This window comes from Pinus tabuliformis, chromosome 9, assembly GCF_031772625.1.
Source record: "Pinus tabuliformis cultivar Carrire ecotype Pingquan chromosome 9, CPIR1, whole genome shotgun sequence".
Taxonomy (NCBI): Eukaryota; Viridiplantae; Streptophyta; class Pinopsida; order Pinales; family Pinaceae; genus Pinus; species Pinus tabuliformis.
Genome location: NC_142307.1, coordinates 1,391,295,664 through 1,391,306,357, shown reverse-complemented (window position 1 = coordinate 1,391,306,357; position 10,694 = coordinate 1,391,295,664).

Sequence of the window (10,694 nt, the reverse complement as noted above, 5' to 3'; positions counted from 1 at the left end):
TACTGCAATGTTCTACATTTGTTCAAGAGTTGCTGGGTTTCTTTCTCTTAGCTAAAATTCTATTTCTGGATCAAATGCTTTTGGATAATGCAAGAGAGATAAATCATGAGGAGGTCTTATATTTGATGGAATTGAATAATAGAATTGATTAAATCTGTCACAAAATTTTTGTATTGTTTCATTTGGCTATCTTTTTAATTGATTATATTCTTCTATGATCACAAAAAGAATGACTTTGATTATCCATCTATCAAGGAAAAATTTGACAAACTGTTGGAAATTTGAGATTCTTTCAATAGGCAGGTTGTTGAACCAACTCTTTACTCTACTTTGCAAAGAAAGAGAAAAAAGTCTGATTCTAACATCATCTTCATCAATCTAAAATAATTCCAAATAATTCTCAAAGCCTTGAATATGTTTTTTGGCAGTGATACCATTCTCTCCATCAAAATTGGGTAGATATTTGTAATAGTTATCAGGGAAATCATGGAGTATAGGAGGTAACATGAGGGGCTTATATCTATCAGGAACTTTACAAGGTATAGGAATATGTATAGGGATTGTAAGATTAGTCTTGATTGTTTGAGGCTTCTCAATCGGAAAATGATCATCATAAGATTCAAAAGAAAGCTGCTCAAATGGATAAGGAGAATATATATTTACAATATTCAATGGAAAATAATCAAAAATTAATTTAAAATCTTCTCTAAAATATAATATACATTGAAAAACCTTCTTGATGATAAAGAACATAATGTCTTGGATTGTAATCCAAGTTAAAATCCTGATCTTAAGATATTGTTCTTTCAGGTTCATTCCTCTAGTGGAGTCTTGATTGTGAAATTTATTTGGAGCTGGAGTCACCAAGTGGATGATTTTAACCTTTGTGTGTCTGATCACTATCCACCATCATAGATCAGATCTGGTCTTTGTATAATCTTTCTGAAGAAAATGTTCTCTTCCCCAGTATGGTCACCATTATGTTATCACTCAGAAATTTCTCAAGGTTAAAGAAAGAAATCACCGAGGTAACCACAAACCTACTTTGGAGATTAGGATCTAGCCTTCCTAATCTTAGAGAGGGCTCTCTCTTTATGATTTAACTTTGTTGTTTTAATTGATTTTAGGATAGTTATGATTGTATTTGGATTTTGATTTGGATTTGGGTGGTGGGATCACTTACTTAGATGGATAGATGAAGGTCTATTTCCCATTAGGCTATGAAGTCAATCAGGCTTTGAAAACAGAATAGCAACAAACCATAAATAAAATGTTACAGGGCAAGATAGGTGGGCAATATCAGATATCAAAGGCTGGATGGTGACATGATTTCCAATAGGGATCAAGGAGCTGCTAAGGATTCCTTAAACCGGATTATGAAGAGAAATGAAAGAGGTCAATTGGGATGGGAGAGCAATTAAAGGTTCTCAAATTTGGATATTAGAGGAAAACATATAAATGATCAACTGTGCAACACAAAGTTGTTAGATGATCCAAAAATACTATCTTATCTTAGGTCATAAAATTAGAATAAAATAATTATTAGTTTAAGATATTAAATTAGTAATTATTATTCTAGAATGTTTAATTATTTAGAATTAGTATATTTTTGTAACTAGATATGACACTCCAAATGTGTCGTATCTTAGGCTCTATTTTAGGAGATTTGTTAGCTAGTTGGTTTGAATAGCATTTATTGTAAATGGACACTTGTTGTTTAATAAGTGATCCATAATTAGAGGTAGTTAGGGCATGGAGCTTATAAATATCTCATTGCAAGAGTGTTTGGATGTTCGGGTGTAAACTCTTGCAAAATAAAATTATGTAATTATTTTTTTCTGATTAATAAAATTACGTGTCTGAGGACACTTCTGCCATTAAGAGTGTACTTAAACAAGTTCTGAGTTATATTTCCAGTTTAATTCATTCAAATTTGTATAACATTTAAGTTTATGAAACACTTAGAAAAAGAACATAAACAAGATGAAATTTGTTTCACTGAGATAGCTCAACACATGAATCCTGTAAAGAAGTTTCTTTATAACTTGTCCTGTTTGTCAATTGGAAATTGGTGCAATAACCCTTAGGTAGTAGATCAGTCAGCTATATCAATATTCATAAATCTACACTCCACCACTAATACTTCGAATTATGAAGTATTTACACAAAAATTAATACAAAATATCCTGTCAACTGACTAGGATTTATTCTAGGAATAAAATATCTGGATGCTAAAAGGTAGTGACACCTTTCAACTTACTGGAAACTGTCCCTATTTTACTTTATAGTTGTTATGTATTTGTTTCTTTTATGTTGGTTTGTCTCTCACTCTTTCTTCTTCCTTTGTCTTTTAACTGTAGTAAATCTTTCACCTGACTACTCTGCCACTTACTTTCATTTTTACCTTTTACTGTAAATCTTACTCACTCTTTCATGCTTCCATGTTTTTAGTAAAAATGATTTTTACTAAAAGACACATGTAGAATAAAAAATGTTTCTTGCAGAGTAGTTTGTAAGAATCTTTTGTTGTGCTAGTGAAAATGGTTTCATCTTTGTTTTAACATTTAATATGTAAATTGTTTCCTTCTACTCTGCTGCTATATTAAACTTGTTTTTCTCTTTCTACACAAAACTCCTACTCAATGAAGCCTTTGAATACATTTCCTGAGAATCAGGAGCAAACAAGTTTTGTGACTAGTATCAAAACTTGTTTGTCTAATCTCCTGGTCTTGTTAATTACCTGCAAAATACAACAATTATTAATAAGAACACAGGTCTGCGGGGAAGGCCATTAATGGCTTTATTGAACTGAGATGTTTATGGACGAAGTCTAGAATTTAATGAGGCTTTAATCGGGTTGGCAATGGCTTTTCACTTTCACAATTCAAATAGAGGTAAGTTGTGGATGGAAAAAAGGGTAAAAAGAGGGGTTTTTTGGCTTTTAATAGAAAGCGGTTAACTTTTGGGCATGGCAATAATAAGTGAACATTGGGCAGTTTCGGGTTTTGAAAAGGTAACGGTTGACTTTTTGGCGCAGAAATTATTAGTGAACTGTGGGCAGTTTTGGCTTTTGGTGGGGAGGTAGTTTCAGGGGCCATCGCACTGGTTTTGGCAGTCGGATGGTATTTCCCCAGGAGCACATGAGTTCAGCTAGAACTTCCACGTAGCTGAAAAGGGCCCGAGCAAAACCTCGAATCTCGCATGCCCTCGAGCTGGTAAAGAACAGAAAGGGAGTCAGTGGGATATGGATGCACGTTGTCAGATCCAGCAATGAAAGATCTAACGGCTATCGGGCGGTGAAGCTACACGGAGGGAAATCAGGCGAAGATTTGTGGGGCCCTAGGGTTAATTACAATTGATTTGTAATTATTTAATGAATATAAAGTGAGGATTAAATACAATGCGTGGGTTAATGGAGTGAGATTGGGGTTGTATGTAGCAGAGGTTTGTTAGCCGCACCAAGGGTGGTGGATTAAAGGGGTTTATGTTGGGGAAAACATGAACTTTGGGAATTAATTAAATAATGCAGTGGTTTAAATATATTTCAAAGGTTTAGCGAGGGTAGGGATTTATAAAGTGGGGGGTTTAAAAATATAAAGAGGGATTATTGTATGAATAATGTAAGGGTTGAGTTTAAAAGGGTATCGAGGAGGATTTTTTGAATGGGGCCCGATACATTTTCCAAACATAGGATACAGGGCTTTAGTGGGTTTTTATGGGTTTTTAGCAAAATTAATAAGGGGAAAGTGATTTTTTCAAAGGGGAATGGGTTTCACACTAGGGAAAAGGGATTTTGGGTTGAGAAATGACCTTTGGAGGGTAATTTTCTAGGGAAATGTGTGAAGCCAAGGGGTAAGGGTAAAAATGAAGGGAAAGGGTATTTTCATAATAAATGAGGGGAAAATGGGGGAAATTAGTAAATAAATAGTGGGGGTGAAATGAAATGAGGGGAAGTTAACCAAATAAACTTGTGAACATCCTTTCACTTTCATAACTACTCCTTCACACTGAAACATAGGATTGAGCATGATAAATGTGTTTATGCTTTAACAACCTTGTACGTCTACAAGTTTTCTTGTACCTACCCTTTACTTATCCTAACATTTTTCTTCACTTTATTGGGTGCATTTAAGCTAGCAGACCCTTTCTTTCCTTTTTCTTTTGTCAAGAAAACTATCTAATTCTAACCTTATATATTCCAATGGCTCAGATTAAGCTGTTGAGCACATTTTTATTTCTCTACCTAACTATTGATCTGCCAAGATTAAACAGTTTGGCTAGATCTTTATTCTCTATTTATGAACATGAAGTTTAAATCATGAACTCATCAAGATTAAGCTATTTGACTATCATGGGCTATGACATTTATGACACGCTGCACACAACCATTATTTTTCACATAAAAGTAAAATCAATGGCACTTGAATTTGCACACTTTCATGATCTATTTTTTTTTTGGGTTCATATTTTTCACTTTTTTATCTTTTATTTTCTTTTTGTGCTTTGATATTTCTTTTAGGTCATACCCTCTTTAAATATGGAAAACATTTGTAGAAAAGTAAATGTATGTACAATATTACAAGACATACATGGTCAATTCAAAATTATGATCCTTATTATTATAGGAACCTAACATAACCTAGTTTCCAAAAACACTTGTAGTAAATATGTACTGGCTTTGGTACCTCTGGGGTCCATTTCAAACTCCAACCTTGAATTGAAACCTTGCACAAACTACATCCATAATATAAGATTCCATGTAAAATTTTGATGGCTTACCTTTCTCCGGATTCTTGGCCATTTGAATAGTGGCAACTGTGCGCATTACAAGAACCCATGCTCCAAGGAAAGTATCTATATCTGATCTTCTGTACATTTTTTTCATCATAACAACCATCAATTGATACACTTTTCTTAGGCCTTCTATCTTATAGATCTAATATTCTTTAACCCTGAATTTGGTGGGTTCTAACTGTCATGATTTCAATATGTCTTTGGTATCCTTGGTAGTTTTATTGAAATATGCCAACCATCTAACGTGGAAATACTCTTCTCATTAGTCAACAATATTGGCAGCAATGAAAGATGCCAAAACCTCTCCATCATGCCTCTTGATTGCCCAATGACTCTCTGTATAATGAAATATCGAATCAATAGTGTTAGTGCACGGGAGTACCGGTGGGTGTGAAACTACCTTATGTAGCCAATACCTTTTAATATTGATATAAAATCTGAAATATTCCCTATCTCTAGGGATATCCTGGTTAGCAAACTTAGAGTAGATTTTCCACCAAGTCAACTTTGTCTTGATATTGCAGGGAATGTTCCCATAAATTGGTAGAGTAGGTGGGCTATCTACATCTCCTTCTATGTTACTCTCTACCCTAGCTAAACTCCTACTCGAACACGTGCAAGAACTCATGCCCACCAATGGTGCCATCTCTCCGGAGAAGGATGAAAATTGATGCAATCCATATCAACATCACTTGGCATTTCAAAGATGTTATCCTAAGACAAAGAGGTTAACATGAATAAAAACCACAAAACACAGATAAAATATCACAAACAAAACATGAATGGATCAATTGGTTTCAATTTGGATTGTCGAAGAAGGTCGCAATTTCAAATTGTGAGGAAGGTCACGCAAAACTTCAAAAGGACAGGTCGTAATTTTATTGTGGGTCACAGAGTCATGCCAGAGAGGTGGTCGCAAAGGGAATAACTCTTAAAAATGTGTAGGTGCGACTAAGGGAAATTGAGTAAACTGCATAAGGAAGAAGTCACAAGTTTCATGGATGCTTTGTAAAGCAGGTCGCAAGAGAGATTAACGCTCAAGATTGTGTTGGCATAACTGTGTGACTAGGGGTAGTGAGTGAATTGAAAGAGGAGATCACAAGTCGCATAGACAATGGGTCACATATGGAGTTAGCATCATATAATACAATTTCACGACATCATGAATATAGGAGGGATGAAGGGTCGCATGGTCGCATTTTTAGAAGGTCACATTATCCAAAAGGCTTTTGGATTGTAACCTTGTCACTATATTTAAAAAGATGATGTGAAATGGAAATAGTAAGATAGTCACTGGTCATGAGTTAGAAAGGTATTGCCCAAATGCAATGAGCGATCGGGCTCAAATCGACAACTTCTAATTATTCATGTGTTGCGACCTAGGGGGACGAGAGATTAAAACCTAATTTTATGTCCCTGGTTTTGGCTCAAGCCTTAAGCTCAGAGTGTACCAGGAAAATAAGGCAGATCATAAGAATTTATAAAAGGGGGGATGGGTTTGGAATTTAATAGAGGAGGGGAGCAATTGGGATCGCAACGTTCAAGGGATGTGCCGAGTAAGGGAATGGAAATTGGGACCCTAACAGAACGAGAAGTTGAATGAAGGAGGTTGTAGATCATAAAGTTGATTGAGCTTTGTAGAGAAGGGGATTGGGACTCAAAACGATGCAGTGGGGAGCAAAGGTGGGACGGTATTGATGTTTTTTTTTATGTGCCCTCCCGAGGTGTTTTGGGAGCCATGAGTGGGGTTTTGTGAGGAATCTGTAGATACAAGGTGCAAGGATGGTGTACAGGTGTCAAATTCATAAAAATAATAATGATGACAGGGGAAATTGAGAGGTCACTTACCTTTGGTAGTTGCAAGGTTGCTAGGGAGGAGCTCTTCTCGCCTAACGTGATAGTTAGAATGAAATAGTGTAGTTAAATGAAAGGGGAATGATATAAAGGTCGCATGTGTGAGATGGTGCACCGAAGGAGGGATTGCATGAAACATGCTTAAAGTAATTCACTAGGTGAAAGTGTGAGGGTTGCAAGTCACATTGGAAGCGGGGTCACAAGGTTGCAAGTGAGAAGGGGTCACAAAAACATAAGCATAAAAAAGTGAAACTATGTGATTAGTGAGGCTATTGTGCAATGAGAGGTCATGAGGGTCAACAATGTACTGGTCACAACTCACATCGGCATTTGGTCAATGAGAATGTGACCAAGTTGAGATGTGATTTAGTGACTAAAATAGCTCAATGAAGACAGGGTTGCAGATCGTGGATTTAATCCCTCTACCAAACATAACCAATGCGATTAGCGACTAATAGGGAAAAGAATTCTTTAGGATTTTCAAGGTAGAATTTTACTAAGTCCGAAAGAGACCCTGTAGATGCAAAGGGGGCATGAAACCCTAGGAGACCACAAGAAGAGGTCGAAAGAAGGTTTAGCATGGGGGTCACCAAAATTTTGAAATGAGCCAAATTTTGGGGTTGTTGTAGTAGTTACAGAAATTGGCGATATAGTGGTAGAACCTCAGAGTCTCTGCTTGACCTTTATTCAAGATGAAATCTTACCTTATGGAAGTATTATTCTAGAATTGCGAGTCCCACTAATGAAATCGAGTGACCCTTTTTTTAATTGCAGTCACCTCACTACTTTGATTTGGCTTACTTTGAAACACTTTATCAATTAATACATGACACAAATGACTTCAATAGGGGAGCCATATAATAATGGATGAGCTAAAAATGTTTGGGATTGTAGTGGGCCTCTGGTGTTTCTTTGCTACTAGCGAGCATGTTCAGTACATAGGTGGAGTCACTTCAATACATAACAAATGTTGCTCCACTGCTAGCATGTCTATTCAGTTCCCTGATGAAGTCATCTGCATCACCTCTCTATGCAGGAAGCCTTTCTCAATCCTTTACCCTTTTATTCAATTTTATTATTTGTATGTGATCATAGGCATCATTGATTAGCCGTTCATTTCACCAGGGCAGATGAGGGATCCTAACTTACTTTACATGAAAGATAGGTTGTTTCTTGTTTTTCAGAGACTTTGTTTATTCTTCCCAAAGAGTTTCCCATTACAAATTTTCTCTGTTTCCCTTCTCGAGTCACTAGGTATGGCCTTTTTAACCCACACATTTTTAATCCTTAAGTCAAGTCAAGAAGTGAAGATCTTGCTATAGATATATAAGGTATTTCAGTTAATTAGTGTTCCGCATGTAATCCAGTCCTTATTTTCTTGCAAGGGTTGACTTATAAAGTTTTCAAGGTCAATCATAGGCAAGAGGTCAATAGTTGACAAATGGTGTAATAGCTACCACAACTTCATGGGATAGATTCAACTTATGATAATGTCCTATAACGCTTTATTCAAATGTAAGGCCTTTTATTTATATACAAGAAGTCATTAAAGAGTGGGAAACTATATAAAGGAAATGCATGCAACTAAAATGAGACAACAAACTAAAAGTGAAAATATGACAGGAAATAAAATATGTATAGGGGTGAATAGGAAGCCACGAGAGTTGTTAGGTAAATAAAACTTTAGATTGGCCATTTACAGGAAGAGGTTTAGTCTTCCCATATAGAGTTTGTAGGCGATAGGTATGTTGACCAAGTTTCTCTTTAACATGAAAAGGTACAATCCATAGGGCTTGAAATTTGGTATGCTTTTATTTGTCCTCATGGGCTTTATCCCATTTTAGGATAGGGTCACCAATGCTAAATTATTTTCTTCTTGCATATTTATTATCAAACCAACTCTTAATTTGGCTTTTGTGTAGAGAAAATTTTTCCCTAGCCTTCTTCCTTTCTTCCTTGAGTTTCAACAAGGTATCGATCCTATTTTGCATAGTGGGATATAGTGTACCTTAGGATTCTTGTAATAATTATAGGGTGGGAAGGTATAAGTTCATTTGCTTCATGTAGATCTCTTCTTCCAGATCCTCATGAAGAAATGTTGTCTTCACATCCATATGTTCTACCTCAAAATCGAAAGCAACAACAATAGATAAAACTAATATAATAACAGCTAACTTGGAAACTAAAGAAAAAATATCACCAAAATCAATTCCTAGAGCCTAGGAAAAATGTTTTCCTACAAACTAAGCTTTGTATTTCTCCACCTTTCCTTTTTCATTCATCTTCTTCTTAAACTCGCATTTTCTTCCAATGGGTTTCCTTCCATCTGATAACTCCACCAAATTTGAAACCTCATTTTTGTCCAAGGCTTCCATTTCTTCAGTCATGGCCTTTTTCTGGAGTTTGTCATCCTGTGAATCCATCATCTCCCTAATAGTTCTAGGATCGTCATCAATAATAGATATGCAAAATTTGAACAGAAAGCAAGTGGACTATACCTCTTTGGTTACCTTCTCTCTCTAACTGGTCTCCTCAAAACTGAAGTTTGTGGCTCTTCCTCTTCTAATTCCTATTATGTTGTAGAGTCTGATACTTCCTCCTTCAATTCAAACTCTATCTTCTCTAGTTCCTTTTCCTTTGGTAGGACTTCATGTTTAATAGAATCTTCCTTGTTTTTAGGTTCCAAAGCTTGTAACCTTTTAAACCATCCTTATTGTTATACAGTATTTTGTCACACTCCCAGTCTCGTATCCTAAAGTGTCGCACTTTGTATCGTCAATATCGCAAGTGTCACAAAGTGATGAAAGTTGTTGCAAACAATGTATTCACCATGAAACATGTTTGGAACATCCCTGAAGAAAAGGAAGAAAACTTGCCTTGAAAGCATTCTAAAGAGATTGTCAAAAACCTTGTTTTGCAATCCCAATGCTACTTTTATCAGGTAAATCCACGCTGGTACACATGTCACTACCTCTGGCATTATACATGATTCGTGCTGCCAGCGCTACTTTTATCAGGAAAATCTGTGTTGGTCCTCTTCAGGCAATTTTTCCCAAAATGGAGGAGAAACTTCTCTTAGTAGAAAGCTTGAGAACGATGCTGTGGTTTCGGGTAAATGAAGATTTGAATGAGACCTCCCATTCCTAGTCCTAGATCCTACTTCTATGGATCTCTCCCTTGAGATGTGGAACTCCTCCCTCTTTTCATGGATCCTCAACTCCCTCTCCTTCCTTATAAATGAATTTCCCACCATCCACTAATGGTTGGCTGTTGGTTGGTTGGTTGCCATCCTACTGCTGAATTATGCCCAATTGTTGCCCATTTGCAAAGGAGAAAAGTGTTTGAAGGCTAAGGCTTGGACTTGGAATCTCACTTGAAGGAGGCTTCCAACATCAAGGCTTCATTGGTTGTAATGCTCCCTTTTTATTCTATTAATAATACAATATATGTTTTCTTTCCATAAACATGTCAATTATTGTCCATTTATTGTAATGCTCCTTGATTTGTTACATAATTTGTATTAGAAAATGTTATGATTTGCATAGTTTTTTGTCTCCACTTGATCTTTCTTGTAGGCATTCATCTACACTAGCAAAGAGGAGATCGTGAGCTTGGAAGCCAAAGAATCAAGGTTTACATCAAGGGTATTAGCATCAGAGAGAGGTAGGAGATCTATCCTCCTTTGTATTTTCTAGTATGAATTAGGAAAGGTTGCATGTAGTTGTCTTATGTAGTTGCTATATCCTCCCATAGGACTAGAGGGATCATTTTTGTCCATAGAAAGGATTGCCTACACAAAAAAATGGTGACTCCCTTATGGAGTACATAACCCTTCAACCCTCCTTTTTCTTTGGTCTCTTTTGATAGGTTTGGACAACCTCTTAGTGATCCATAACTTTAATTGAATGTGGATCCACATTCTGAGTGGTGTGTGGTTTGGAGTGTCAAATCTAGGTCTCTATTCGACTTTGTTTGTTTTTTCCTAATCTTTTCTCACCCAACAAATTTTTTCTGACAAAACAGAGTGCTACTAGACATATTTTACT